General features: G+C 45.0%; 2 long non-coding RNA genes across 2 annotated transcripts; one reads left to right on the forward strand and one right to left on the reverse strand.

Annotated features, from left to right (window-relative positions):
* Nucleotides 1–6,639: 6,639 nt before the first annotated feature.
* On the reverse strand, nt 6,640–8,140 carry LOC145858093 (uncharacterized). Its single transcript, XR_014378929.1, has 2 exons — nt 7,797–8,140; nt 6,640–7,638 (listed from the first exon to the last, which is right to left on the reverse strand). It is a non-coding gene; the product is annotated as an uncharacterized LOC145858093 (long non-coding RNA).
* LOC145858094 (uncharacterized) lies at nt 7,868–8,630 on the forward strand. Its single transcript, XR_014378930.1, has 2 exons — nt 7,868–7,939; nt 8,390–8,630. It is a non-coding gene; the product is annotated as an uncharacterized LOC145858094 (long non-coding RNA).
* The last annotated feature ends 439 nt before the right edge of the window (nt 8,631–9,069 follow it).

Here is a 9,069-nt window from a genome sequence, read left to right on the forward strand (position 1 = left end):
ACTCCAATTTCCATACCGCCCGAACAGGTCCACAGATTATGCATCTCTATTGCACCAAGACAGTCGTGAAGAGGGCACGACAAAGCCTAGTCCCCCTCAGGAAACTAAAAAGATTTGGCATGGGTCCTCAGATCCTCAAAAGGTTCTACAGCTGCAACACCGAAAGCATTCTGACTGGTTGCATCACTGCCTGGTACGGCAACTGCTCGGCCTTCCGACCGCAAGGCACTACAGAGGGTAGTGCGTACGGCCCAGTACATCACTGGGGCTAAGCTGCCTGCCATCCAGGACCTCTACACCAGGCGGTGTCAGAGGAAGGCCCTAAAAATCGTCAAAGACCCCAGCAACCCCAGTCATAGACTGTTCTTTCTACTACCGCAGAGCGGTACCAGAGTGCCAAGTCTAGGACAAAAAGGCTTCTCAACATTTTTTACCCCCAAGCCATAAGACTCCTGAACAGGTAATCAAATGGCTACCTGGACTATTTGCATTGTGTGCCCCCCCCCCCCAACCCCTATTTTACACTGCTGCTACTCTCTGATTATCATATATGCATAGTCACTATAACTATACATTCATGTACATACTACCTCAATTGGGCCGACCAACCAGTGCCCCCGCACATTGGCTAACCGGGCTATCTGCATTATGTCCCACCACCCACCAACCCCTCTTTTACTCTACTGCTACTCTCTGTTCATCATATAACAAGTGTCTCCCGTCCCCTCCTGTCTCAGCCTCCAGTATTTATGCTGCAGTAGTTTATGTGTCGGGGGGCTAGGGTCAGTCTGTTACATCTGGAGTATTTCTCCTGTCTTATCCGGTGTCCTGTGTGAATTTATGCTGCTGCTGTATGCTCTCTCTAATTCTCTCTTGCTTTCTTTCTCTCTCTCGGAGGACCTGAGCCCTAGGACCATGCCTCAGGACTACCTGGTATGATGACTCCTTGCTGTCCCCAGTCCACCTGGCCATGCTGCTGCTCCAGTTTCAACTATTCTGCCTGCGGCTATGGAACCCTGATCTGTTCACCGGACGTGCTACCTGTCCCAGACCTGCTGTTTTCAACTCTCTAGAGACAGCAGGAGCGGTAGAGATACTCTGAATGATCGGCTATGAAAAAGCCAACTGACACTTACTCTTGTGTTACTGACTTGTTGCACCCTCGACAACTACTGTGATTATTATTATTTGACCCTGCTGGTCATTTATGAACATTTTAACATCTTGACCATGTTCTGTTATATCCACCCTGCACAGCCAGAAGAGGACTGGCCACCCCTCATAGCCTGGTTCCTCTCTAGGTTTCTTCCTAGGTTTTGGCCTTTCTAGGGAGTTTTTCCTAGCCACCGTGCTTCTACACCTGCATTGCTTGCTGTTTGGGGTTTTAGGCTGGGTTTCTGTACAGCACTTTGAGATATCAGCTGATCTAAGAAGGGCTATATAAATACATTTGATTTGATATATGCATAGTCACTTTAACCATATCTACATGTACATACTACCTCAATCAGCCTGACTAACTGGTGTCTGTATATAGCCTCTCTACTGTATATAGCCTCTCTACAGTATATAGCCTCTTTACTGTATATATCCTCTCTACTGTATATAGCCTCTCTACTGTATATAACCTCTCTACAGTATATAGCCTCTCTACTGTATATAGCCTGTCTACTGTATATAGCCTGTCTACTGTATATAGCCTCTCTACTGTATATAGCCTCTCTACTGTATATAACCTCTCTACTGTATATAGCCTCACTACTGTATATAGCCTCTCTACTGTATATAGCCTCTCTACTGTATATAACCTGTCTACTGTATATAGCCTGTCTACTGTATATAGCCTCTCTACTGCATATAGCCTCTCTACTGTATATAGCCTCACTACTGTATATAGCCTGTCTACTGTATATAACCTCTCTACTGTATATAGCCTGTCTTTTTACTGTTTTATTTCTTTACTTACCTATTGTTCACCTAATACCTTTTTTGCACTATTGGTTAGAGCCTGTAAGTAAGCATTTCACTGTGAGGTCTACTACACCTGCTGTATTCAGCATTTCACTGTGAGGTCTACTACACCTGTTGTATTCAGCATTTCACTGTAAGGTCTACACCTGTTGTATTCAGCATTTCACTGTGAGGTCTACACCTGTTGTATTCAGCATTTCACTGTGAGGTCTACTACACCTGCTGTATTCAGCATTTCACTGTAAGGTCTACACCTGTTGTATTCAGCATTTCACTGTGAGGTCTACACCTGTTGTATTCAGCATTTCACTGAGGTCTACTACACCTGTTGTATTCAGCATTTCACCGTGAGGTCTACTACACCTGTTGTATTCAGCATTTCACCGTGAGGTCTACTACACCTGTTGTATTCAGCATTTCACCGTGAGGTCTACTACACCTGTTGTATTCAGCATTTCACTAAGTCTACTACACCTGTTGTATTCAGCATTTCACTGTAAGGTCTACTACACCTGTTGTATTCAGCATTTCACTGTAAGGTCTACAACACCTGTTGTATTCAGCATTTCACTGTAAGGTCTACTACACCTGTTGTATTCAGCATTTCACTGTGAGGTCTACTACACCTGTTGTATTCAGCATTTCACTGTAAGGTCTACTACACCTGTTGTATTCAGCATTTCACTGTAAGGTCTACTACACCTGTTGTATTCAGCATTTCACTGTGAGGTCTACACCTGTTGTATTCAGCATTTCACTGTGAGGTCGACTACACCATTGTAGTCAGCATTTCACTGTGAGGTCTACTACACCTGTTGTATTCAGCATTTCACTGTGAGGTCTACTACACCTGTTGTATTCAGCATTTCACTGTGAGGTCTACTACACCTGTTGTATTCAGCATTTCACTGTGAGGTCTACCTACACCTGTTGTATTCAGCATTTCACTGTGAGGTCTACTACACCTGTTGTATTCAGCATTTCACTGTAAGGTCTACACCTGTTGTATTCAGCATTTCACTGTGAGGTCTACTACACCTGTTGTATTCAGCATTTCACTGTGAGGTCTACTACACCTGTGTATTCAGCATTTCACTGTGAGGTCTACTACACCTGTTGTATTCAGCATTTCACTGTGAGGTCTACTACACCTGTTGTATTCAGCATTTCACTGTGAGGTCTACACCTGTTGTATTCAGCATTTCACTGTGAGGTCTACCTACACCTGTTGTATTCAGCATTTCACTGTGAGGTCTACTACACCTGTTGTATTCAGCATTTCACTGTAAGGTCTACTACACCTGTTGTATTCAGCATTTCACTGTGAGGTCTACTACACCTGCTGTATTCAGCATTTCACTGTGAGGTCTACTACACCTGTTGTATTCAGCATTTCACTGTAAGGTCTACTACACCTGTTGTATTCAGCATTTCACTGTGAGGTCTACTACACCTGTTGTATTCAGCATTTCACTGTGAGGTCTACACCTGTTGTATTCAGCATTTCACTGTGAGGTCTACACCTGTTGTATTCAGCATTTCACTGTAAGGTTTACTACACCTGTTGTATTCAGCATTTCACTGTGAGGTCTACTACACCTGTTGTATTCAGCATTTCACTGTGAGGTCTACTACACCTGTTGTATTCAGCATTTCACTGTAAGGTCTACTACACCTGTTGTATTCAGCATTTCACTGTAAAGGTCTCCTACACCTGTTGTATTCAGCATTTCACTGTAAGGTCTACCTACACCTGTTGTATTCAGCATTTCACTGTGAGGTCTACTACACCTGTTGTATTCAGCATTTCACTGTGAGGTCTACTACACCTGTTGTATTCAGCATTTCACTGTGAGGTCTACTACACCTGTTGTATTCAGCATTTCACTGTAAGGTCTACACCTGTTGTATTCAGCATTTCACTGTGAGGTCTACTACACCTGTTGTATTCAGCATTTCACTGTGAGGTCTACTACACCTGTTGTATTCAGCATTTCACTGTGAGGTCTACTACACCTGTTGTATTCAGCATTTCACTGTGAGGTCTACTACACCTGCTGTATTCAGCATTTCACTGTGAGGTCTACTACACCTGTTGTATTCAGCATTTCACTGTAAGGTCTACTACACCTGTTGTATTCAGCATTTCACTGTGAGGTCTACTACACCTGTTGTATTCAGCATTTCACTGTGAGGTCTACTACACCTGTTGTATTCAGCATTTCACTGTGAGGTCTACACCTGTTGTATTCAGCATTTCACTGTGAGGTCTACACCTGTTGTATTCAGCATTTCACTGTAAGGTTTACTACACCTGTTGTATTCAGCATTTCACTGTAAGGTTTACTACACCTGTTGTATTCAGCATTTCACTGTGAGGTCTACTACACCTGTTGTATTCAGCATTTCACTGTGAGGTCTACTACACCTGTTGTATTCAGCATTTCACTGTAAGGTCTACTACACCTGTTGTATTCAGCATTTCACTGTAAAGGTCTACTACACCTGTTGTATTCAGCATTTCACTGTAAGGTCTACCTACACCTGTTGTATTCAGCATTTCACTGTAACCTGTTGTATTCAGCATTTCACTGTAAGGTCTACTACACCTGTTGTATTCAGCATTTCACTGTGAGGTCTACTACACCTGTTGTATTCAGCATTTCACTGTAAAGGTCTACTACACCTGTTGTATTCAGCATTTCACTGTAACCTGTTGTATTCGGTCTGCTTATTATCCCCGCCCCACAGAGGTTCCTTTGCCAACATGAGGAGGACGTTACATGTTGTCATGGCAACAGAACCACCTTCGGCAGGGCGGGGGGCAATAAGCAGACCAGATCGCAGCCCCACCTCACCATCATTGGCTCAAGTAGACCCCCCCCCCCCCAATTGCTAAAGGCCTGTATGAACTCTGCATAGAGAATGATAGAGGCCTGTATGAACTCTGCATAGAGAATGATAGAGGCCTGTATGAACTCTGCATAGAGAATGATAGAGGCCTGTATGAACTCTGCATAGAGAATGATAGAGGCCTGTATGAACTATGCATAGAGAATGATAGAGGCCTGTATGAACTATGCATAGAGAATGATAGAGGCCTGTATGAACTATGCATAGAGAATGATAGAGGCCTGTATGAACTATGCATAGAGAATGATAGAGGCCTGTATGAACTATGCATAGAGAATGATAGAGGCCTGTATGAACTATGCATAGAGAATGATAGAGGCCTGTATGAACTATGCATAGAGAATGATAGAGGCCTGTATGAACTATGCATAGAGAATGATAGAGGCCTGTATGAACTACTGCATAGAGAATGATAGAGGCCTGTATGAACTATGCATAGAGAATGATAGAGGCCGAGCGCTGGTGATGAAGCCGTGCATGCATAGAGAATGATAGAGGCCTGTATGAACTATGCATAGAGAATGATAGAGGCCTGTATGAACTATGCATAGAGAATGATAGAGGCCTGTATGAACTATGCATAGAGAATGATAGAGGCCTGTATGAACTATGCATAGAGAATGATAGAGGCCTGTATGAACTATGCATAGAGAATGATAGAAGCCTCTAGTGGCCAAAAGCATGGGCAGTGCCATTGAGGGCTTCCACCATTTTTAATGTAGTCAACTGGGTGGGATTTCCAACTTCATTGGCTGATCCCTCCTGGTGGCCATGTTGGAGTCATGTCCAACCGAGTCATCAGGAGGGATCAGCCAATCGTAAAGAAGAACATGTACAACTTCAAAATGGAGATAGAGAGCCTCAATGACACTGCCCATGCTGTCACAGACTCTATGACGGCACAGCTACAAAGATAGCCCCATAGAGATAGGGTGATTCTGTATTTATCTGATCTATTTGTTATTAATGGTTAACAATTAATATTGAACTAATAGTAAGACATTTCTGTCCTACTAGTGTCTGTGTTTGTTAAGGTCTCCACTCTAGTTCCCTGCAGCTAATCTGGACATATGGTCACCAGAGATGGCTTGAGCTGACAAAATGAGTTAAAGACTGAATTACATAGACAAGAATGTGTTTTACTAGAGATAGTTTAGGGGGTAGAACAATCCCTCATTGTCTCTAAAATCGTCCTTGCATCTGGGAAACTAAGCCAGGGTGGGGTTAAGACAACCCAGGTAAAGATAGGATGAACCCAGAGTGGATTATGATGCTTCTTGGTCTCCATGACTAAAGCATTCTTAGTGTCAGCTATATAAAGAACTCTGCATTTGTGTAAAGGTTAGGTTACTCGGTCCAACACTCAAGGGTTATTATTATTGCAATAATTAATCAATATGAAATAAACAGATGATTGAAGAAATGACTGACTCTCTCTCTCTGTCTCTGTATGAATTTCCATGACAATAGCGAATAGCGAACTCATTTTCCTTATCCACCATCTTTATAAGCTGCATATGTTGCTTAGCTACCCATAGTCCTCGCTTCCGGTCAAACGCTACACCCTCTGACATTAGTTTCTTAAGGGTCAACGCTATTTACAATTCTTCAGATGTCTTTACCCTAAACCCCTACTGCTTAACTAAACCTTTTTACATTTCAACTTCAAATGGGGGTAAGATACATTGATATAGCACGGACGGTTTAGCACGGACGGTTTAGATAAGAGCAGCTGAAGAATTCACTTTGTCGTCGTCAAACAACATGATCATACGTTTTATTTTCCACAACAATTTAATAATTTTCTTCTAATTACAGAGAGTCACAACCTTCTCTCTGTACAGGTTCATTAATCTTTGCTCGTCTGTCGGGAAGAGAAAGACTCAGAATCCTTACACACGGACTAAAACAACATCCTTTATATCAAAATCAAAAGCTTGTCCATCTTTACATGTCAAAAGAAGTTGAAATCAACAGCTTTCCAATAAAAATAAGCTTTTTTTTTTATTTACGTGTAGTAAGCTAGTATAGAGGAGTAACACAAAGTAGAGAGGAGGTGAGTGGACATAAAACACAAGCATCATTGAAGGAAAATAAAAGAATTGGAATAGAATGTAACACTGCAAAAAAAAAAATCATTTAAAACCTTAACTAGGTTTATATCTGTATGGGCAATTTATTCATTTATAAATCATTGCTATGGTGCTTCTCTGTAATCTTGTCTTAAAATACTTTATAAATTACATTTTATTATCAATATTAGGTCTTTCCAAGGCCACTGTGTGAATAAATGTATTTCTAAAATCGGATTCAGCAGTCCAGCGTTCCTGAGGTGTCCCAAAGCAGGAAGAGTACAGAGTTTAAATCAAGGATATTCACCTTCCGATTGGCTCTGCACTTCGTAGTGTGCAGTCCACAGAACATTATGATTGGCTGGTTTCATTCTGAAGGCACTCTGCAGTAACTCTCCCACTACGGTACAAGTTAGTGTTCATTAGCGTCTGCAGTGGAACAGATCACCACAGATATCACTGCCGGTGGTACAGTTTTGCACCACGTTCAGCAGAACAGGAGAGGCTAGCTCTGTAAAACACCGACGGTGGACTAGCGTTGATGACTGATCAACACCGGGGTGACGAGAGGAGATACACTGCAAAGGCGAGATGAGCTTTCTGCTGTAAAAAAAAAAGGCACAAGAGTAAGGAGAAGAGCAGAAGCCAGGGTGTAGGGCCTGAGGCTACCAGGGTGTAGGGCCTGAGGCTACCAGGGTGTAGGGCCTGAGGCTACCAGGGTGCAGGGCTGAGGCTACCAGGGTGCAGGGCCTGAGGCTACCAGGGTGCAGGCCTGAGGCTACCAGGGTGTAGGGCCTGAGGCTACCAGGGTGCAGGCCTGAGGCTACCAGGGTGCAGGGCCTGAGGCTACCAGGGTGCAGGGCCTGAGGCTACCAGGGTGCAGGGCCTGAGGCTACCAGGGTGTAGGGCCTGAGGCTACCAGGGTGCAGGGCCTGAGGCTACCAGGGTGCAGGGCCTGAGGCTGCCGGCCTGAGGCAACCAGGGTGTAGGGCCTGAGGCTGCCGGCCTGAGGCTACCAGGGTGCAGGGCCTGAGGGTACCAGGGTGCAGGGCCTGAGGCTACCAGGGTGCAGGGCCTGAGGCTACCAGGGTGCAGGGCCTGAGGCTACCAGGGTGCAGGGCCTGAGGCTACCAGGGTGCAGGGCCTGAGGCTACCAGGGTGCAGGGCCTGAGGCTACCAGGGTGTAGGGCTGAGCTACAGGGTGTAGGGCCTGAGGCTACCAGGTGTAGGGCCTGAGGCTACCAGGGTGCAGGGCCTGAGGCTACCAGGGTGTAGGGCCTGAGGCAGCCAGGGTGTAGGGCCTGAGGCACCAGGGGTGCAGGGCCTGAGGCTGCCAACCGGGGCCGCCTGGCCCCAGGGCCTGAGCCAACCAGGGTGCAGGGCCTGAGGCTGCCGGGCCTGAGGCAGCCAGGGTGCCGGCCTGAGGCAACCAGGTGCCGGGCCTGAGCCAACCAGGGTGCCGGGCCTGAGCCAACCAGGGTGCCGGGCCTGAGCCAACCAGGGTGCCGGGCCTGAGCCAACCAGGGTGCCGGGCCTGAGCCAACCAGGGTGCCGGGCCTGAGCCAACCAGGCCCTGACACTAAACAGCACATTCAAAATATTTAAAGCTGAATGCTTAGTTTGTTATTTAAAAAATAAATAAAAAAATCAGCTGTGTAGTGTGAAAAACCAAAACATGCACCCCTTGTGGTCCAGAGGACTGAGTTTGGGAAACCCTGGGGAAGGGCTGTGACGGGTGGTACATTTTGTCAACTGGTAACTGTCATGGAAATAACTGCGGGTCTCACGCTAAACTGAGCGTTAATGAACATGAACACACTAAGCATCTCCGGGCCGACACGCCACTGAACCAGGACCATCGTTGTCGTGCTTCTATTGGAACGTCCACGTTTTAAAAAGTCTCATAAATCCGTTTAATATAATTTGTATATAATAATAATTATTATTATTTTGATATCATTCCCAAGTGATAATATTTTCACACATCAGACTATTTTCCGTTTAATTTGGTCTTTACAAATACTAAATAACGTGTGTGAAATGAGTTCTGATTTAGAATGGGCCGTTATCAGAATGGGCCGTTATCATAGCCCATTCATCGTCGGAACGGGCA

Source organism: Salmo salar, chromosome 09 (genome assembly GCF_965601325.2).
Source record: "Salmo salar chromosome 09, fSalSal1, whole genome shotgun sequence".
NCBI classification, from domain to species: domain Eukaryota; kingdom Metazoa; phylum Chordata; class Actinopteri; order Salmoniformes; family Salmonidae; genus Salmo; species Salmo salar.